Raw genomic sequence first — 23,162 nt, 5'->3', positions numbered from 1 at the left:
GCACTGGCTGATGTTGGGGTGCATGCAGGTGTGAGTGTAGACGTCACAGGGAGGGAGGAGGGAGACGAGGAGGAGGGGGACACAGGGGTGGCAGTGGCTGTTGGCATGTCTGCATCTGGGTGTTGCTCGGGTGAGTGTTTGCGGGATCTGTGGTGCTTGTGTTTGGATGAGCTGCTCTTGGGTGTTGAGGTGTGTGCAGGCTGGTCTGATGGTGTGGATGGGATAGGCTGAGGAACAGGAGACAGAGACAGGCTGGAGGCAGTCAGAAGAGGGAGGCTGGAAACGGGGACAATGGCTGCCGTCAGTGCTGAGGCCAGAGCAGTGAACGCTCGTTGATGGGCAGCCTGACCCGAATGAATGCCCTCCAGGTACGCATTGCTCTGTTGCACCTCCCTTTGCACACCCTGGATGGCATTCAAAAGGGTCGTCTGCCCAACAATGAGCGTCCTTACCAGGTCAATGAGCTCCGCACTGAGGGCAGCTGGGGCAACAGGGGCAGGGGCTGAGGTGCCTGGGGCGAAGGAGACGCGCGCCTTCCTGGGCGAACCGGCACGGAGCGAAGACTGAGGGGCTGCTGGGAGGGCGGGGCTGGTGCGCTGGGTGGCGGCTGTACCTGTAGAGGCGGGGGGCACGGATGTTGCTGCCACCCCTAGGGAGCTCCCATCCGAGGACGTGTCGCTTTCGCTGCTCTCACCAGCGGTCCCCGTCGTGGTGCTCCCCTCGCCCTCCGGATCACTGGTGCCCTCGGTGTCTGTTCCTGGGCCCACCGGGGCCTTGTGTCCTGCAGCTCCCTCGTGCTCCGATGCCATATCTCCTCCGCCTGATGATGCTAATGCACACATGCACAAGAAGATGAAGAGAAAGGGTGGGGGGAGAAAAAAGAAGTCCAGGTTGAGTGCATGCAATGTCATCACCGTTGGCGGAGAGGACAGACACAGGTGCCTAATGCACTAAGCCGCGCATTCGGGGTACACTACTCAGTACTACTGACTAAGACAACAGGCCAAGAGACGTAAAACGCGCACATGGGAGATGCTGGACCTTCAATGGCTGTACTTGTCACCCTACCGAGGTGGGGGCCGGGGGCACAGGGCCATGCCTAAGGGAGAGGACTACACTACAGAAAGCGCCCTGGCCTAATGTCACCCACAGCCCTCCTCCCCCACCCAGACGCCTCCACTGCGCAGAAAGATAGGAGAATGTGCTGATACTCACCCCCTTGTGTCTGCTGTGATGTCTTAAAGCGCCCATCCAATTCAGGGTAGGCCACCGCCAGGATCCGGGACATCAGGGGGGTCATGGTGCGACTGGCACCCCTCCTAGGTTGGGAGGCCATCCCCAGCAGTGTTTCTGCGGTCTTCCTTGTTCCGCGGCGGATGTCCTCCCACCTCTTGCGGCAGTGGGTGCCCCGTCTGTTGTGGACTCCCAAGGTCCGGACTTCCTTGGCGATGGCACGCCAAATGTCGATCTTCTGATGGGCGCTGACCTATTAGACATGTACAGGGTGGAAAGGAGGAAATCATCAATGACCTGCATGTTAGATGTAATTGGCCCCCCCCCACCCACTTTGCCATATGGCACATGCTCTCATCTGTCGGGCGTTGCACTCCTCATTCGCCCCCCACCCCACCAACTTACATCCACCCCAATCCACACAGGCATAGCCCATTCCATTAGCACCCGGTGTACTCACTTGTTGGTCTGGAGGACAGTAGAGTAGCGCATACTGGGGGAGGACCCCATCCACGAGCTTGTCCAACTCTTCAGACGTGAAGGCAGGGGCCCTTTCCCCAGTCGCAGCAGCCATTGTATCTTCCAGACCGAGGTCACAGCAGCACTTGCAGTATAGGTCCTCTCCTGTGGATGATCAGGTCTCGAGTGATTAAGCAGATAGAAAATGGCGGTCACGTCCGCGGCGGTGCGTACCACGGCGGTGCGTACCGCGACCGCCGGCGCACTTCGTTATTGGCTCCTGAAACCCATAGGCTTCAATGTTAACCAATGCGGCTTTGCGCCGCGGTCTGCGACCGCCTACCGCCACGGTGTGCCCCGCCAGCGCATTGACCTCACATCCCATTGTCCCACTTCACAGGTCAGGCAGCCGCCATTTCAAGGGCCCACATGGCTTAATTTTGACTGCGACACACAGGCCTAGGCCTTGCATTGCCACACATACACGCCTTTCAACCCATTGCCATTCTTTAACTGTGCAAGCTGTCTGTACGTACCTGTGGTTTGGCTGACTCTGTGCTCCATGTTGTCCTTCCTAGGCACCGTCCGCTGGGACTTGCGATGAGAAGGAGGAATCCTCGCGTGTACCGACCGCTGGTGGACCTGTCGAGAATGGAAGAACGCCATATAATACTTCGATACAGACTTGACCGTGCCACTATCCATGAACTGTGTGCCCAGCTGGAGCCAGCCCTGATGTCCCCCATCCGCCAACCCACAGGGATTCCCCCTCTGGTGCAGGTTTTGTCAGTACTCCATTTTTTGGCCAGTGGGTCATTCCAGACCACAGTGGCCATGTCATCTGGAATGTCTCAGCCTATGTTTTCTAAGATTTTGAGCAGAGTGTTGTCTGCCCTGATGAAACTCATGCGGAGCTACATCATTTTCCCCGAGGAGGGTGACTTGCCTACAGTGAAGGGTGATTTCTATGCCCTTGGACATATCCCCAACATCATTGGTGCCATTGATGGGACCCATGTGGCTTTGGTACCCCCAAAAGACGATGAGCAGGTGTACCGAAACAGAAAAAATTATCATTCGATGAATGTCCAGGTGGTCTGTTTGGCTGACCAGTACATCTCCCATGTAAATGCCAAGTTCCCAGGGTCAGTGCATGACGCGTATGTGATGCGAAATAGCAGCATCCCCTATGTGATGGAGCAGCTACAGAGACAACGTGTGTGGCTAATAGGTGACTCTGGTTACCCCAACCTGCCGTGGCTACTGACCCCAGTGAGGAATCCCCGGACAAGGGCAGAGGAACGCTACAATGAGGCCCATGGGCGTACTAGGAGGGTGATTGAGCGAACCTTTGGACTCCTGAAGGCCAGGTTTAGGTGCCTGCATATGACTGGTGGATCCCTAATGTACTCACCAAAGAAGGTGTGCCATATCATCGTGGCCTGCTGTATGCTTCACAACCTGGCTTTGCGACGCCAGGTGCCTTTCCTGCAGGAGGATGGTCCAGATGGTGGTGTTGTAGAAGCCGTGGAGCCTGTGGAGAGTGAAGAGGAGGAAGACTCAGAGGACGACACAGACAATAGGGATAGAGTGATACAACAGTATTTCCAGTGACACCCAGGTAAGACTCACCCACGCCATTTCCCAATTGCTTCTAGCCTCCTGCATCTGTACTTTCTGTAGTTCCCCACAGATGTTTTTCATTAATTTTTGCCTTTCCTTTCCCTTCCCTTCTCAGTGCTGTCTGACTCAGTACCTGACTTCTGCTTGGTTCGCACATGAAATACAGCGTATTGACATTGGTATGTTGTCATGACTAATTGACAGAACAGAAATGGAACAGTAATATGTAATACATTTGTTAATAATACAGCATGACTCAAAACAGATTAGTGTTCAAAATGTGATTTATTTACAGTGCTAGATATCGGTACATGTGATTCTAAGGGTGATGGGTGGGGGTGGAGGAATATCCATGGCAGAGTCCAGTTCTCAGTCTCACAGGTGCATTGTTCTTTTGCCTGTGGAAGGATGGAGCATAGGCAGTTCATGGTTGGACAGGGTGGCAATGTGGGACAGTGGGAAGAGTTCAGGGGGTATGTCCTGCTGGCGGGGGTCTTGACATCCTACTCTGTCTTTTTCTTTGGTCTCAGGCTCCTCTTACGGGGTGGTTGTTCTTCAGCAGGAGGTGGGGTTCTGGGGGGCTGTCGAGGTGTTGGGACCTCCTGTCCACTAGCGCCGGCGGAGGTGGTAGGCTGTTCCTGGTCCGGCCTAGTGACAGGGGCCCTGTGTGGTGCACCATGGTCCCGCAACGCGTCCTCTATCCTGTGGAGGGCCAGGACGATGGTCCCCATTGCGGTCCCGATGATTCTCAGCTCCTCCCTGAACCCCATGTAGCGTTCTTCCTGCTGTGCCTGGATCTCAGTGAACCTGGCCAGTACCGTCGCCATCGTTTCTTGGGAGTGGTGGTATGCCCCCATGATGGTGGTGAGGGCCTCTTGGAGAGTGGGTTCCCTGGGCCTCTCCTCCCCCCCCTGTCGCACAGCAGCCCTCTGAGCTGCCCGGTTTCCCCTGGCCTCTGTCCCCTGGCCGGTGTGCCCGCTCCCACTGCCCCCAGGTCCCTGTTGTTGTTGGGGTGTTGGGTTAGCCTGGGTGCCCTGTAGTGGCGGACACACCGCTGATTGAGCTGTCCTAGAGACAGAGGCATGGGCCCGCTGGGTGGGAGCTGTGCTGGTGTCGGCAGAGGGGGTCGGGTCTGGTGTGGCCTGTGGCTGCCTGAGGGGAACCGACTGCCCAGAGGTCCCCGATGGTCCGGGCTGGTCATCAGGTTCACTGTCGACAGAGCTGCTATCCTCAGTGTGGGCCTGTTCCGGTGGTGGGATGGACACTTCTGGACCCTCCTGGCTGGTGTGTTGTCGTTCGGGTCCTGCATGGGGTAAGAGAGTTTGGTTATTGTTTCTGTGTGTGCAATAGCGTACGTGTTATGGGTGCCCTTGTTCCCCAGTGCAGGCATTCCCTTGAGGGAGGTGTTGTGAGGGTATTTAGTGGGGGGGAGGGGTTAGTGCAGTGGTCATGCATAGGTGATGGGTGCCCATGATTTGTGTTGGCATGCAGGAGTTGGTGTTGGGATGGGTAGGTTGTGCTGGTGAGACATTGTCAGGGAGGATATGTGCTGGGGGGTTGGGGGTGAGGGTGGGGGTGTGGGTTGGCATGCTGGTGGGGTGGGGGGGATATAGTAGTTGAGATGGGACTTACCAGAGTCCATTCCTCCGGCTACTCCAGCGAGGCCCTGAGGATGCAGGATGGTCAAGACCTCTTGCTCCCACGATGTAAATTCGGGAGGGGTGGGTGGGCGTCCGCCGCCAGTCTTCTGGACCGCGATGTTGTGCCTGGAGACCATCGATCGGACCTTCCCCCGTAGGTCGTTCCATCTTTTGCGGATGTCCTCCCTATTCCTGGGATGCTGTCCCACCGCGTTGACCCTGTCCACGATCCGCTGCCATAGCTCCGCCTTCCTGGCTATACTGGTGTGCTGCACCTGCGAGCCGAAGAGCTGGGGTTCCACTCTTAGGATTTCCTCCACCATGACCCGGACTTCTTGGTCCGAAAAGCGTGGGTGCCTTTGGGGTGCCATGGGGTGGTATGGTTGAGGTGTGGGGTGGTGTATGTGATGAGGAGTGTGTTGGTGAGTGGTGCTTTGTGCTACTATGTGGTGTGTGTGATGGTGTAGTGTGCCTCAGTGTGTCTTGCTATGGATTGTCTGCTGTGTCTCTCTCTCCTTCTCTCAGTAATTATGGTCGCAGGGGTTTGTGGGTGATGTGGGTGTGTGTTTTATAGTTGGTTGATTGTGTGTGAGTGGTGTGTGTATGTGTATCAGGTGTGTGTATTTCAAATTGTCCAATGTGGCTGTGTTTTGGTGATGTGTGTGTATTCTGACGGCGGCGGTGTGTACCGCCAATGGAATACCGCGTTTGAATGACCGCCGTGTGGATTCGCGGGTCGTAATGGCATGGGCGTATTTCTGTTGGCGTGACGGTGGAGGTTTGGTCATCTCCAGTTTATCGCTGCCCGCCGATGTGGCGGGCTGCAGTGGAGGACGGATTTTTGGAGGTTTGGCCGTTGTGGGTCAGAATGACCGTGGCGGTTGACCGCGGCCGCGGCGGTGTTATGACGGTCTTATGACCGGCGGTAAGGGCATTTTACCGCCGAGGTCAGAATCACCCCCTAAGTCTTTGAAGATAGTTATCAATGGGAAAGCAGCAGGTAAGGAGAGTAGAATGTCATTGATGATTTGTGCTGGGGATCTCTCTCTCTCTCTCTCTATATATATATATATTTATGTGTGTATATATATATATATATATATATATATATATTTATATATATACATATTACCGAGGTGGCAATTGAGCCTCTGTAGTGACTGTTTTTTTAATAACAATTGGTGCTGTTTGATGAATCTGCATGAATCTTCCCAACAAAGCTTTACGTTCTTCTTAGTCCAAAACATCAGCTCTGCCAGTGTAATTCACAGAGTTTTGTCCATTCTGCATTCCATGTGGAGCGCAGGGTTCTGGCAAAATTCAGACAACTGCTGCGTGGCCGAGTTTTTTCTCATACGCAGCTCACCAATGTTATGTTGCCGAGTGCAAGCTAGAATTTGCATACCCCTAGCATGATTTTCAGTTTCTTGAACACCTCCTGGAGAGATTTCTCAATGCGGTCAGTTGCGGCAAGTCATGACCATTCAAGTTGAAAAAGCTACTGCTCAAGCAGAAAATCTACTTGAGAGGAAGAAAGAACTAGCGCCACTTGGCATGCCATGTGATGCTGTTCATGCTGATTTTACAGTGTGTCACAAGCTCCCAGCACTAAAAATCAATATGAGGAGGGCAGCATGCCCAAATTCTACCTGCTCATGGAAATTTGTGGAAAGTGGTAGAGTTTTTATATAACTCCGCAAAATTCCACAGAGTGAAACTCCATGAGTTCTGCCCAGCTCTAGTTTCTTCATGCCAAAGCCCATCAAGCAGGGCCTGGAAATAGGGTGGGAGAGGGCTCCAAAGTGACAGTTCTCCTTTTAACTCCCATACACATATTTGCTCCATGAAAAAAATCTGAACAGAATAACACCAAATTTGGCACTTTGCTTGGTGTAAATCCAATCAGCAGTTTTCAAGACATCAACAGTTAAACCGAGTTACAGTCTGGTCATGAAGATCTTAAAACTAACAGATATCTGGACAGGTAATTAGCAGATACTCCATGGATTTGTCACTCCATCATAAAAAGTTAGGCCATGCCACTTGACTGGTGAGCTGTTTCTCCTTTTGTTAGTTGTGAATTTACAAATATGCCAAACTCCGTGGCACAGGATTCATGAATCTGTCACAGGATTTAGCAATCCTGAAAAAAATCAGAAAGAATGCTTCAGTGCGATACGACCGTGCTTGACCAGCGGCCAAATATGCTAGTTAGTGGCACATGGGTCATGAGCAGTTGGAGATGGATACCTATGTGTAGCTCTTTTGCCAACCTCTGCCTTGCACATCCAAAGTCTTTGTGCAGAGGGGTTGGATACTGGAGGAGTGTTGTGTGCTGCATCTGACCAAAGTTAAAGTGTTGCAGCCTACCAGTACTCTGCATGGTCAACAGCCATATGCCGTGAGTGTGACTGATTGTGGAGGGTACGCATTTGTCTGGTTGTAGGCCAGTCGCAGGGGCCAACACCTAATGTACATGCCAGCAGAGGCTAACTGCCTGTGACTGGATGGACATAGGGAAGTGTTGATTTGAAATATGACCAAGAACAAAAAATAATTGAAAAATAAAATCTCAAAGTTATGTTGTGGTTAGCTTTGGTTATAAGAGATTAACATATGATCAGAAAAACATAGAACTGTCCAAATTCAGTTAACAATGGGTTATGATAGCTAAATAAATCCAAGATGCCGCTGAAATCCACAGGTTATGTTTAGCGCCCCTTTCAATAACTTATACAACAAAGGTCCTTCAGGATGCCATCCCACATCCTCCACTTTCTACCCATCAAGATAACTACCCCTATCTCCTAGGTCATTTCTATATGTGCTGATCTGACTGTGATCTATCTGACACATATGCTCCTGCTATAGATCCTAGAAGATAAAGAGAGAGCCAAGAGGAGACTGTCCATTGAATGTGCGTTTTATGCATGCTAAGTGTGGATGAGCATATGTTTAGAAAGTGTACCTCTTCTATGGAATGCCTATCCATTGTCTGTAAGTTCTGCAATCAACATTGCTTGTACAGTGCATTCAGCCACAGTACACATGTCTTCCCTGTTTCTGCATGCATTTCTGCTTGAACCAAGTTGTTTGTGAGAGAAAATATAGGTGATCAACATAAGCTAGGAAAATAGGAAATGATGTATTCTATGGGCAGCTCAGTACCTATTGGGTGGTCCAAGTCCTATGGTTTCTGGCACCGTATGTTGCCCCAGCACATGTTCTGTTATGCAGTGAGCCAAAGGGGGTTTGCTTGTAGTGAACTTCCCTTCATGCAGTGATAATATGCTAAATGAAGCCCCATTGAAAATGTAAGGTTGCCCACCTAAAAATGAAATTTAGCTAACAGTCTTAGAGATATGGAAAATTATGCACAAATGCCTTGATTATGAGTCATATGGAGTAGAATTAGCACAAGGAAGTCTGCTTTGCCTGATTTTAATTGGAGGTTTCCTCACGCAGCTTCTTTATATCTTAAAACACTAGGGGCCATATCATACAATGCTGGCACATTTTTCTTGTTCGTGCTAGGTGCACCTGTCAAAATAAGGAGAATGCACCGTATTAGTTTGAATGCAGAGCCACAAGGCAGCAGCAAACTCATGCTGCCCTGGGTTCTGATCATTCAAGTAAAAAACAGAGCAGTTTTAAAAGATGCTCTCCATGTTTCACTGTGCATGCGGCAACCTGTCTGCACTTTTAAGAGGGATTCCAGATCCCATGCAGGAGAATGCAGTAAGTCTCTGCACCCGTCTGCAAGGGAATGTGTGGTGGGCCGTGGGACCCTCTGTCCCCCCTCCAGAGGCTGCCAACAGAGGGTGTCTTGACAGCACACTACCTTTTAGGTGGCGCACTGTCAGTGCGTCTCCTGACAGCTTCCCTGCTTCTAGGCATCCGTCTATAATATGGCACAGGTGAAAGGATTCCCTCATTTGCCTGAGGCCATGCACCCCTGCAAATGAGGGACACCCCTGCTGACAGCATTGGCGCCATATGTGCCAGTGCTCTCTGTATTACGGAAAGGGCCGCACAAGTGTCTGCAGCCCTTTCTGTAATACCAAGTGCCCCAGGGGCGCACAATTCGGGCGCACATGCTGCACCTTCGTTCAATGCACTTAAAGAATATTTGCACATTCAGTGTTACATTATCACAGAAAGGCTATTCGACCCCTTTGTGGAATAAGCAAAGTATATATTGATATTACAGAAGAGAGCAGCATGCCCCTTTGACAGTCATGAGTGTCATTCGTGCAGGATGTGGGTTAAGGCTTAATTTGTAAAAGGATAAGTGCTGGGGCCCAATGTTATGCACAAAAGCCCACGCCTGGCGCTGTGAAATATCAGGTGTGCCGAAAACCAGAGCTGTCTAACTGTGATTCTTCTTTGATTCGCCACTTTGGACTCTCTGCAACATTATCTTCTTCGTACAGGCTCTTTTTCGTTCTTGCTTTCTCCCTGCATTACAGATTTTTATTCGTTGTCTTCCTACTTCTGAATGTCTGACAAGGAAAAATAAGTGCTGGTCCCAAAAAAGAGTGCACTGGTTTACGCTTTATAAAAATAAATGCTGCATCAATTGTGATTAGTCGTAAAATCTTAGTGTACCTAGCTAAAGACCCTCTAATTTTCTTTTACAATCCAAACAGTCACTCCTAATGCTGTAATGCATGTCCAAAAGTAACAGCTTTCTATTTTTCAGCTTCCCTAATATGTGTTGCTGTGTCCTTTAGTTTTAAACCCTGTTTCTCTCACACACACTTTTTTCTTTCTTTTTAATAAAACAGTAACTTTAACGTTTAAAATATTCTTTAGGCAATCTTGGAATGTAATTGGCGAATAGAAATGAAATGTATACAACACATCAACTAGGCTGCTGCAACTAAGAAAAGGATGAAATGTATAGTGTGTGTTTCATTGTAATTAGTTTCTAGATACCGTAAAACACTTGTCTCGTCAAAGCATACTCAAACGTGATTAATTAATTAGAGCAAGAAACCACTGGAACATAGGACTCCCGCTCCTGAAGTAAGTGCTCTGTCATTAAATCATTTCATTGAAGAAGTGGTTCAAATAACTCAAGTCTGAAAATGTGTTTAACACAGATTGTATTAATAGATGAGATGATGAAGTCAAACTCTGACTTACTGTACTAAAATTAATTTACTGTTTTGTAAAATACAATAGTACTTTCACATTAGCACGATTTAAAGTGTATAATCAAGCAGATATTTCGCCTGCACTTTGAGAGCACATTGGGAGAAACGTGTAGGGAAATTGATGAGATATCTCTTTATGGAATGCATTTATTGAAAAATGGCTATCGATTTTTTTCATGGAGCTTTGGGGGGATGTTCCAATAGCGGGACAGTTGATGGCAGGTTGGGTTTACCTGTAGTAGACTGGGTCTGTTTTGTAAACAAAAAAATTACTACTTTTTTAATCTTTGAAGTCACTATAAGGTGGCCAGTGAGCTAATTGAGTAAAATATGTTTGTTAGTGGTGTTGCTTGGCTTGAGAAAGAGAAAAGTGTAACACATACTCCTAAGTATCACCCAAAGCTATGAATGGCATAGCCAACTAAAATGAAACACATATATAAACAATGTAATAATGATCAGACACCAAAATAACAGTGACATTATCACTACGTATCATCATAGCATAAGTACAGAATTGATGGAAAGTAAGAGCAGGTAAGTTCATGCACATGCCAATAGGCCACTAACCCCCACTAGGTTCAGTTAGGTCTCAATAAATTAACCCCAGCTCAACCCTTGGTAGCTTGGCAATGAGCAACAAGGCTTACCTTAGGAGACAAAGGCCCCCATTATGACTGGCTGTAAAAACCGCCTACTGCCGTGGTGACGGCCGCCAAAAGACTGTTGCCGCGGTGACGGCCGCCAAAAGACTGTCGCCACGGCTACCATCCGTCTGCCATAATATGACCCCAGCCGGATTTCCGCCACAAGAAGGGTGGAAATCCAGCTGTGGTCATACTGGCGGATGGTGGTAAGGTGGCACTGCTACCATCCGGCAGCGCCACACCAGCAGACCGCTGCCAGCCGTATATTGACAAATAATACGGCCTGGCGGTGTTCTGCTGGCGGTAGTAGCAGCTCCCCATCCTGTCCCCTACTGAAAGACCCCCTAGATACAGGTAAGTTGGGTTTCCGACAGGGGAGGGGTTTGGGGAAGTTGTGTGTGTGGGGGGGTAGGGTGTGTGAATGTATGTGTTAGTGCGTGTGTGAATGCAGGTGTGTGTTTAGTGTTGTTTGCGTGCATGCTGGTATGAAGGTGTGTGGGTGCATGTATGCATGTGTGTGAGTGCGTGTATGAATGGAAATGTGAATGCGTGTCTGCACGTAAGTTTGGATGTGTGTGCGGATCTGAGCATGAATGAATGAATGCATGCATGTATGTATGCACGTATGTCTGCGTGGATGAGTGTGTGTCTGCGTGTGTGTGTGTGTGTGTATGGGGGAGGTTGGAAGGGAGGGGGAGCGTGGATGAAGGTGGGGTGTCTGGGGACTGTTGGGGATGGAGGGGGCCTCCTATCAGTGACAGGGTAGGAATTCCCTGTCACTGACAAGGCCTAGCATGATGGTTTTTGTGGCGTTATGATTGCCACAAAAGCCATGGCAGTAAGCAGGGTCATGATACTGCCAGCGGCACAATCGTAGCCGCCGGGCTGGAGATTGTTATATCCAGCCCGGCGGCTATTACCGCCATGGCGGTCGGAGTGGTACATTGGCAATGTCATAATGTGGCGGTAAGTACCGCCAGCCTGTTGGCGGTACAACCGCCACATTATCTCCGACCGCCAGGTTAATAATGACCCCCAAAGTGTGTAAAGCATTAAAATATCACTAAACAGTAATAAAATAAAACCCAGGAAACAGTTTAAAAATCTAAAACCAATTTATAAAAATAGGAAATATTTGTATCTTTAATTCGACAAATGAATAAAATGGGACAATTTTAAAGAATTCATGTTTTTTAGAGCATAGAAACTAAACACACCACTCGGGATATCTGGTCGCATCTCGACCAGGGCAAAGTCAAAGTTTAAGGCCTAATGCTATGGGGCCATGCTGGGCTACAGCAAGTGGGAGGCCACGATCAAAAGTTTACCTTAAGACTTAGGCCCGTATTCATGAAAAGTTTGTGCCGCATTTGTGTCATTTTTTGATGAAAAAGCAGCACTAACTTACAAAAAGACTCAAAAGCGTCACTAACTTACAAAATATAAGTATATTTTGTAAGTTAGCGCTGATTTTGCAGCAAAAAATGATGCAAATGCAGTGCAAAAGTTTCATAAATATGGGCCTAAGTCCGAAGGTAAACTTTTGATTGAGGCCTCCCACTTGCTGTAGCCCAGCATGGCTTTTGAAGATTTTCTTCAGTAGGACGAAGTCACCAATCAGATCCGACCTCCTTGAAGCCTTCTTCAGATACGCTTCTCAGGAGACTTTGGTGAAGAATTGCACGTTCTGACTTAAACAATTTTTCAGGATGGAAATCTTTGTCCGGGCCTTCTCAGATACGCTGCGCAGGAAGTACCGGCAACTTTTTACTTTCAGACTTTGCCTCTTTTTTGGAGCTTTTACCTTTCCGACGGTGGTCGAGCCTTCACAGCAAGCTGATTTTGATGCAAGGTCATCAGATTACCTTTCCAGGAGCCTCCAGTGAAATCCTGGAAGTCTGGGGCTCCAGAGCTTTTCAGCAGGATAAACTTACAAGTCAGGATGGGTCGCGGTTGAGGTAAGCGGCTTGACTCACCACAGCCGGTCAGTCTCCTTATGGAGCTTTTTACCAAAAGCTCTCCAATCTTCTCCAAACATCTGGATCTTCTTCCAGAAGGTCTTTGAAGGTGCTGTAGGCGTCAACAGCTCACTCCAAGGTTCCAGAAGCTCTGAGTTGCTTCTTGAGGGCTAGGACTCCAACTCCCAAAATGACCACTAGGTAGTGGTCAGCTGGTCAGTTTCTTCAGGATTTGATGCAGGGGACTCTGGTTAGCTATTTTTCACCCGTAGCAAGCAGGGAGTCCCTTCTCGGACCCGTTGAAGTCAAGCAAAGTCCTTATGGTAATGAAGCTTATGTGTGCAGCTGTGCAGTCCTTCAAAGTCCAGTGTCCAGGTGCAGGTCAGGGGTCCAGCAGGGCAGCCCTTCTTCTTCTGATGTTGTTCCTTGTAGGGATCTAAGGTGTGGGTGCAGCTCTGCCAAATGTATCCTTGATACTGGGGGCAAAAGCAAGGGGGGGAGCAACTGTCCAAGCACAGGCAGGCCACTACCATCTTGGAGGACCACTTCCTGGGAAGAATGGCAAAAATCAATCTCAGGGATCAATATTTCTTAAAAATCAAAAATGGCAGAAACTGGATTTTGGAGGTAGGTCTTGCTGAGCTCACCCACTGGTGTGGCTAAAAATCCTTAACACGCCCCTCTCCTGCCCTCTCCTAATCTAATCAAGAGGTCACCTGGTTGTCTGAGTTAGCAGGAAATGGGGGAGGATCGGAGCTGCTTCAAATGTCCTTCCATCCTTTGAAAACCAGTTTGGCTTCCCTCCCCCATCCTATTTCACCATCTGCTGAGGCAGATCTCCTCCCCCAGGCACTTCCTTTGTGTTCAGCCCAGGCCACGTCACACTTCATCAAGGCAGCCAGGGGCACTACAGAGCTGAAACTGGTAACAATTAGGAAGAGTTATAAAACTCTTTCCCCGAACTAGTTATATTAAATCCAACAATGGTCAAGTTGTTGCATTTACTACAGCAATCAGTTTGAGACCAAACTTGCCATATGACATTAAATTGCCATTATTAATTAAACTAAAGTCTCCCGATTTTAGCCTATGGAGCCAATTCACTACAACGAGGGAACAACACATTTGGCTATTTTTCCTTACCAGGGGTTATAGAACATATTTTATAAGGTCCCTGCTTATAGTTACACTGCACCCAACCCTGTGGGCATTCAGGCAACACCTTTTGGGGGACGTATTTGTAAAAATAAGGTGGTTTAAGACTTTGGAAGTACTTTTAATTTCAAAGTTGAATGTTCATGTAACTTTAATTTAAAAGTAGCCAGCAAGGCAGGCATGCCTTTAAAATGATACTGGGCACCTCAGCATGGGTGCACCAACTATGCTGGGGTCCCTAAGCCTACATGCCCTACCATAGACTAGGGACTTATAGGTAGGTTGACATAGCCAATTATGTTTAGCCTAATTTGCATAATCATTTTACACAAAGCACATCCCTGGGACTGGTTAGCAGTACTCACCGCACTATCAGAGTCAGGAAAACACCAGCAAAAAGTTTAACATGGGGCAAAAAGTTAGAGGGTCTCTAAAATCAGCCCATTTTTCTCACAAGAATGAAGACAGCAAAAACAAAAAACAATGGAATTAGACAATCACTTTGTGATTGTTTCTGTGCATAATACTCTAAATGCAGTAGCTTATTGCTTCTATAAAGGCTCTCCACTGCAGTGCAATTCAATCTATCACATACTGTTGGGGTAAGTTAGACTTTGACAGATAGGGTACTACATCACAACAATGCCTTTACGGCAAAGCAAAGTTCCAGCCACCCCATTTAGAGTCAGGGGTACTTCAGTATGTCGAACATGGTGTCTATTCCATCTTTGCCACCTTGATACAGGTCGGATGGCTCAACAAAGTAATGTGCATTGGAGGTTTGGCCATCTTTTTACCTACCCTATTTAGATTTGATACACGCATAGCCAGATTTCTCTGTGCGTTGCTACCAGGTAAAACCTGGCAGTAAGGAGCAGTGATAAATAGTTTGCTTTAAGAAAATGCTTTAAGAAAAATCTCCCATGACGAGAGGATCATTTTTTTCTATTTTATTTTTTTCAAAAAGGAAACCCTGATTTGGGATTATCTTTCCTCTGGCTCCATCTATGAAACTGCCAATGCATTTACAGGAACTATCTTTAAATGCAAGAGATGTCCACTGGTGTGCAGACATCTCTAAAGTTGGCGGATGAGTACTTCCACACGGCAAAAGGTCACTTAACTCCATCACCCTAAAGGAGTAAATTCCAGTTCAACAAGTTATAAATCATACCCTATGTCTCATACTCCCATTGACACCACTTGCAACATACTTTCATTCAAAATAAATCCATCATCAGTTACAAGACAGAAAAATAGCATAGTTTTGCACCTGGTTGAAATCACAGTTCTATGTCATGGCAAAGGCATGTATTCCATGATGCTCTAACAATTAGTGAAATACTAAAAAATGAGCACTTTCTACGGTCTTGTGCATCTTGCTTTTTTTTAAATTGTCTTTATTGGCATTTGATTACTCCAACATCAAAAGAGGGCGAGGGAAGGGGTGCAGAGGTGTAGCACCGCATTAAGCAACTGTAAATGCAGTGATGTTTGCTGCATTGACCCATCCTTGGAGGACCCTAAATACAGCAATATTGGCATGACATTTCCCAAATTGAATATGCATTGTAGTCCAATCAACAAGTGGTTGGGCATGTGACGAGCCTCCCAGCATCCATTTTTCAGGCATCAGGGTATGGGAGCAAAGATTTAGACTCAGCTCAACAGGCAGGAATATTCAGGGCCTGAGAGACGGGGGCCGCTCCTAGAGGAGGACTCTCCTTTTCCACCATAGAGGATTAATTTTTTGTCATAAGAAGCTTAGTAGAGGTTCCCAAATGTCCTGGGGGTGGGCTTGTGGTGGCATTGTAGGAAAGTACCCTCTTTTTGGCATGTTACCCCCAATTTCTGCCTGGTGTCAGTGTGTTTGACTGTGCCACTGGGATCCTGCTAACCAGGACCCCATTGCTTATGCTCTCTCTCCTCTCAAATTTGTCACAGCACACCGGTAACCCAGTATTTCATCCCAAATTGGCATACTGGTCACCCCTTATAAGTCCCTAGTATGTGGTACTTAGGTACCCAGGGAATTGGGGTTCCAGGGGATCCCTATGGGCTGCAACATTACTTTTGCTGTGCATAGGGGGCCCATACAAAGGCTTCTGCAAGACTGCCATTGCAGCCTGTGTGAAATGGTGCATTCTCTCTTTCACAACCAATATCACTGCACCAGTTCACTTAGAAGTCACCTATATGTCAGGCCTTCCAACCCTGAATGCTGGGTGCAAAGTCCCTGTGTGTAAGGGCACCCCTGCACTAGCAGAGGTCCCCCCATGGAATCCAGGACCATTTTCCCAGACTTTGTGAGTGTGGGGATGCCATTTTACGCATGCACTGGACATAGGTCAATACCTATGTCCAGCTTCACAATGGTAACTCCGAATATGGCTATGTAAGGTGTCTAACACCTGGGAATTGTACCCCAATACTGATTCTAGTATTGGTTTTACAATTCCATGCTCTCTGAGGGCTCCACAGTTAACCCCCAGTACTGCCATACAAGCCTTCTGAGGTTTTCCAGGAAGCGCCATGCCTGCCACCTCACAGACAGGTTTCTGCCCCCCTGTTGCTCAAGCAGCTCAAGCTCAGGAAGGCAGAATAGGACATTTCCTTTGAGAGAGGGGTGTTACACCCTTACCTTTGGAAATAGGTGTTACGGGGCATGGGATGGGTACCCTCCAGAGACTCCGGAAATGCTTTGAAGGGCACAGATAGTGCCCTCCTTGCATAATCCAGTCTACACTGGTTGAGGGACACCCAGTCCCTGCTATGGCATGAAACTGGACAAAGGAAAGGGGAGGGACCACTCCCCTGTCCATCACCACCCCAAGGGTGGTGCCCAGATCTCCTCCAGAGTGTCCCTGGGTTTTGCCATCTTGGATTCCAAGGTGGTCGGGCGCTCTGGGGGCATCTGAGTGGCCAGTGCCAGCAGGTGACATCAAAGCCCTCCCCTGCAAGGTGCTTACCTGTGTAGCTAGCCAATTCCCCTTTTCAGGGCTATTTAGGGTCTCTCTCCTGGGTGTTTCTTCAGATTTAGATTGCAAGACTTCAGCAGGAATCCACTGCATCCTTTACTTTACCTTCTACCGACAAAACTGCACCTGGACCCTCCAGGAACTCTTCAAACTGTAACAAAGAAACAAAGACGACTTCTGCAACATTGTACCTTCAGCTCCTGCCAGCAACTGCAATTGTTTCCAGTTTGTGTATCCTCTGAGGACTGCTTGTCTTCAGCCTGCACCAGAAGAACGAAGGAATCTTCCTTGAAGTGAAGGAGTCAGTTTCCTGCTTCAGCAGACACCACTCTGCAGCAACAACCAGTGGCGTGGGCCCCCTCTCCTGATGAAGTGAGTGGATCCAGCAACACAGGTGGTGGACTGAAGTTGTCCCGACGGTCCCAAGGTCCAGCTGTACAACTTTGGTGGAGGTAGGAGCTTGCCTTTCCACGCAAGACAGTACCCCCATGCACTGCATGATTTGCAGTTGCCAAGGCTTGTGTGCCACCTTCCAAGAAGTTCTTAATGCACAGCACAGCTCTGTCCCCCAGCACGCCTTCCTGCAATGCACATCCTCCTGAGTCATTCTCCGGCGGCATGGGATCCCTTTGTGTCGTGCTGCATGGCTCCTCCATTTGCACTTTTTTTTGTCCCAATGCTGTGGGACTCCTGTGCATGTTGCTTGGTCTTCTGAGGGCTCTCTGAGTTGCTGATAGCCCCCTCTGTCTCTCCCTCCTGGGTAGAGGCCACCAGGTCTTTCCTGGTCCCAGAGAGCGCTATTTTCCACTAACTGCGAGCTTTGGGTGTGCCAAGGCTTCTTGGCAGAATCCAGTGACACAAACCAGACTGCAATCATCCATCCGGCATGGGACATCATCTGCACCAACCATGAACCCACATCCATCTTCTTGGGTGCAGTACTGACTGTTCTTCACCAATGGTTCTTCTTTTGCACCTTCATCCGGGTTAGCAGGGGCTCCTGTTCTCCCTAGACTCTTCAGTGCTTCTTGGACTTGGTCCCCTTCTTTCATAGGTCTTCAGGTCCAGGAATCCCTTGTTGGTGTCTTGCAGTCTCTTCTGGTTCTTGCATTATCTTCTATCACATGTTTTGGTGTGTTCTAGGAAACTTACTGTGATTTACTCCTGCTTTCCTGGGCTCTGGGGTGGGTTCTATTACTTACCTTTGGTGTTTTCTTGCACTCCCAGCACCCCTCTACACGCTACACTTGCCCAGGTGGGAAACTGACTTTCACATTTCACCATTTTAGTATATGGTTTGTGTTCCCCCTAGGCCCGTTGCTATCTACTGAGATTTTCACTATTTGTGCTATTTTCTAACTATTTTTACAGCTATTACTGCATTCTAGTGCAAACACTGTGCATATTACTTACCTCCTAATGGAGTATAGTCTCTAAGGTATTTTTGGCATTGTGTCACTAAAAATAAAGTACCTTTATTTTTGTAACACTGCGTATATTCTTTCATGTGTATAAGTACTGTGTGACTACAGTGGTATTGCATGAGGTTTGCATGTCTCCTAGATAAGCCTTGGCTCCTCAGCTACAGCTTTCCCTAGACAATCTGGCTTCTAGACACTGACTACCTTTCATTAATAAGGGAGAACTGGACCTGGTATAAGGTGTAAGTACCTTTGGTACCCACCACAAACCAAGCCGTAGTCTCCCAAAAGTGGGATAATTGCTTCTGGCAGTAAGTTGCATCCTGCAACCATGCCCCGATAGTGGGGGCAGGCCATCTTCCCCAGTATATGGCAACACAGCATTTGGCCAGGAGAAGGAGTATGCCAGTGAGTCAGCAGTTCCTATGAGGAACATGCTTGACGTAGCCTAAGAGGCCGACTAGAGGAGTCTATTGTGGGAAATGGCATGTGATGGTGTGTATGGTGAAGAACACCTTGGCCCAGATATCTGCCACCCATGGACACCCCCATGTAAGGTGTAAGAAGGAGGCCTGTGGGGCAGTGCAACACCAGTCCCATGTGATGGAGCTGAATCGGCATGTTGTATAACCTGTGTAGGAATTTAAAAAGTATTAGCCACAGTCTGTAGTTGGGGGAGAGGGCCACCGTCTAGCCGCAGCAGTAGGACCAAACGGCCTCTGTGACGGGGGGGTCAGTGTCAGTTTCTCAGGCAGTGTGTGCTGCCGGCACTCAGGTTAGTGCTGCTGCTTGCATGATGGAATAAAGAAATGTGAACAGTTCTCAGCGTGAGGGGTTTGTGAGTGTGTCTTGTAGAGCTTGTAGTGTAGAAGGAGGGGTAGGAAAATGTGTATAGTGCAGCAGCTAGCTTGAATTTGGTTGTATGGGGGATCTTGAGGGCAGTCGGGTGTGTCATTTCAGTGGCCACAAACGGGGGTATGAGATGATCTTCTAGGTATAGATTGGCAAATGATGTGAGGCCTTGCCAATGCATCCTTGCATTGGTACCTTCTCCCTGCAGGGGCGGCAGTTGGGGTGGCATCCTATTGTTATGGAGAGCATGAACTTTCTCATGCCATCCCACACAAAGTGCACTCATTCCACAGTGTCCACTTCAGTTTGCTGTGGTTTGTAGGGCTAATAGAGTGCGGTGACCAAGGAAAGGGTGCAGTGTGGTCTGCCTCGATGGTCGTATGCGGTTGACATTGCCTGGGGTAAAACTAGAAATTAATGTATTGTGCCTGTCCACTAAGTGCATATACAGCCATGTCAGGTATGCTCAAGCCTACCTGCTCAAGGGATAGAGTGATTATTTCCCTGGGGAACATGTGCTGTCTACTGGCCCACATCAGTGCACGAGGTTAGAGTGCAGCTGCAGTGGGAAGTGATCAGTTAGTAGGGGAGGTATGTTTAGAAAGAAGTACAAGAACTTACGGAGGATGACACTTTTTACAACAGCTATCTTTCCCACCACAGATGGCAGCAGGCGGGACTATACTGGGACCCTGTCCTCCAGCTACACCACGGCACAGCCATAATTGGCCCCCCAAAGTTCATCTGGGTATCGGCTGAGCCTTATGTCTGGGTTGGAAACCCACTGTAGTGGGACTGTGTGCAGTCAGTGAAGGGAAAATGTGTGGTCTTAGCCCAGTTAACATGGATACCAGAGAATCCTCTGAAGCGTATAACCTCACAAGTAAGTTCTCCTGCGCTTTGCAAATGTATAAGGTCACATTGTCTGGATACATTAATACCACCAGACCTCTGGCAGTAAAGCCCAGGCTACAGTGATTGTGGTGTTGCCCTAGCTGGGCTGCAAGAGGCTTCGTCGCTACAGCAAATAAGATCGAGGACATGGGGCATCCCTGGCATGTCCTGCGAGTAATATGGAAAGATACATATATAATTCCATTAAGTCGGAGGGGGGCAGTGGGGGAGGTGTAGAGAAGTTGGATCCGGCAGATAAACTGGTAGTCATTATGAACATAGCTGTAAACACCACACTGCCGGCGGTGGCGGTAACTACCCCCAACAGGCTGGCGGTCTGGACCGCCAAATAATGAAGCATATGAAAAACAAGAAGCGGTCCATCCACACACCGCCATCTTTGAAGTCCCTAAGGGGACGGAGGAGGCCTCCCACAGGCCGGCAGAAAGGACCTACCCGCCCACCAAATAATGAAACACCAGGCCGCCAGCAGTTCCTGGGTGGCAACCACGGCCAGGCAAAGTGTGGCTGAAGCAAACAATATAAAAGGAAACACTCATCGGAGGCACACAGAAAACGCTGACGCAGACATGGAGCGAGAATTGGAAATGATGCAGTGCTGCTCCTTGCCATATTCCTCCAGGACCGTGACCGATGATGAAGACGACATCGGTAAGTACTGCAGCCTAGTACACATAGGAGGAAAGGGCACAGTTACACAGTGCAATGCACTCCCAACCCCTGCCACATCCCAAGCAATACATACCAAAATAAAATGTACTTACCCAACACAATGTAACAAAGACCTGCACCAAAGTACAAACATGTGCACACCACACCCCCACAGTGAAACACTGAACAACTTCACTATATTGTGCCAACAGCACTACTGGCCACTGAAATTGTATTCAAACGAAAAAGCAGTATTGTCCTAATAAGGCCATTGGCCATTCCATTTGAAAGTCCCTGAAGAGACAATATAGGCCGAACTTGACTCCCACGTGTGCAAAGGGTACTCTACTTGAAAGGGGCATCAATGGGGCAGCCAGGCACCTCAAGGAACAGGGGCAGGGGTGGCGGGTGTGGGGACTTAGGTCTGGAAGGGGGGGCTTGGGCTTAGTTTTGGCAGGTAGAGGGGCTTTGGACTTGCCCTTGGAATGAGGGTGAGTGATCTTGGACCGGGGGGGGAGGGTGGCAGAGGGACCTGGAGCAACACAGGACCTCTTCCTCCCTCGGGAAGGGGCACAGGAATGGGAACGGTGGACTGGAGCGGTCTTGGACATGGAAGGTGTGGACTGAGCAAGGACATTGCAACGTTTAGGGACAAGATGGGGTGGGCCAGTAGGTTCAAACAGGTCAACACAGGATAGGAAAAGCTTCTTAGGTGCAGCTGGAGGGGATTTGGAGGCAGGTCTGGTAGCAGAGGTTGAGGGAGTGCTCGTTTCAGGTGTAGGTGTGCCGGACGTGGATGCAGGTGACTGTAAAGTATGCTTATGTGTGGTGGATGTGTGTGAATGTTTGAGTGTTTTGGGAGGGGGGTGGACACAGTGGGACAAGACAGGCTGCCAGTGTACATGGATGTTGTCTGAGTGTCTGCAGGTCTGGTGAGTGTGCTGCAAGTGTCTGTAAATGTAGTCGTGGTGAGTGCAGGTGTGGTGTCAGTGGTGCATGTCTGGATGTCAGATGTTGTGGTGACTGCATGAATGGAGCAGCAGCAGTGACCGAGGGTGCAGTGCGTGTGGGTGTACATGGTGAGGTGACAGACAGGGTGGCGGGGGAGGTTGACACACTGGGAGAAGTGGATGTTGTTGTGTGTGCTTTTGTATGTTGGGTGTGGCATGTCTGTGGTGGGAAGTGTGGTGCTTGTGTTTTTCAGTGTGCTTCTTGTGTGTTGATTTGTGTGCATGGCTGTCTGTATGTGTGCTTGGGAGGGGTGAAGGTAGTGGGGTGCTGGAAGGGGTAGAGGTGGAGGGAGGGGGGACAGAAAGACCAGGGACACTGGCTGCCCTCAAAGAGGAGGCGAGAGCCTGAAAAGATCTCTGTAGGCCAGACATGGCACAGTGAATGCCTTCCTGGTATGTATTGCATTGCTGCATCTGGGATGCTAGCCCCTGGATGGCATTCACAATGGTTCTCTGCGCTACAGAGATGGTTTTCAGGAGGTTAATAGCCTCCTCCGTGAGGGCAGCAGGGGTGACTGGGGCAGGGGAGGAGGTACCTGGGGTGAAGGAGACGCCCACCCTCCTGGGTGAGCAGGCATGGGCAACTTGGTGGGGAGCAACTGGGAGGGCGGTGATGGTAAGGGTGTTGGTGGAAGATGGCAAAGAATGGGTGGGCCCAGTAGGGTCCACCACCCCCAGGAAGCTGCCAGCGGAGGAGGTATCAGAGTCACTACCTCCAGTGGTAGATGCCTCCCCCATGGTACTCCCCTCGCCCTCCACCCCACTGGTCCCCTTGGCGTCGGTCGACTCTGCCTCCTTGGAACCGTGGGCTACTGCATCTCCACTTGCCGGTGCCTCAACTCCCTCAGCAGAGGATGCTAATGTACACAAAGGATACAAGAGCACAGGGGTGGGGAAAGAAAATAAGGGAGAACTATGTCAAATCCTGAATATATGTACATTTGGGCTCACACACACTCCCAACCAGGTCACGGGCGTACACTCAGCACAGACAACATACATAATGAATGTGCCCCTGACTAGTGGGCATGACCCCCGAATACACCAAATAACCCTCATGAAACACAAACCTAATACACTGTGTGAAGAACACCCATGAGAGACCATGCCAAGCCAATGCACTTAGAAGTCTATAAGTTTAGTTTAGTTAAGTTAAACAGAGTTATAAAGCGCATGGCTACCCAAAGGTCTCCCAATGCTGAAAGATGATGAAGACATAGCAGTGGAAATAAGTTTATGCTGGGAAAAGTAGAGTCTTCAGTTTACCCCCGAAAAGAGAGTTCGGAATTGTCTGTCCGAAGTGATAAGGGGAAGGAGTTCCATAGCTTAGCTGCTTTGAATGTAAAGGACCTGCCTCCCAATCTTGTTTTTTTTAACACAAAAGGTGTTAATTAGAGGGCTGATAAAGATCTAAGGGATCTCTGGGGAGTGTAGGATGTAATCATACGCTTGATAAGCAAA

This window comes from Pleurodeles waltl, chromosome 3_1, assembly GCF_031143425.1.
Source record: "Pleurodeles waltl isolate 20211129_DDA chromosome 3_1, aPleWal1.hap1.20221129, whole genome shotgun sequence".
NCBI lineage: Eukaryota > Metazoa > Chordata > Amphibia > Caudata > Salamandridae > Pleurodeles > Pleurodeles waltl.
Note: the sequence above shows the minus strand (reverse complement) of the source record.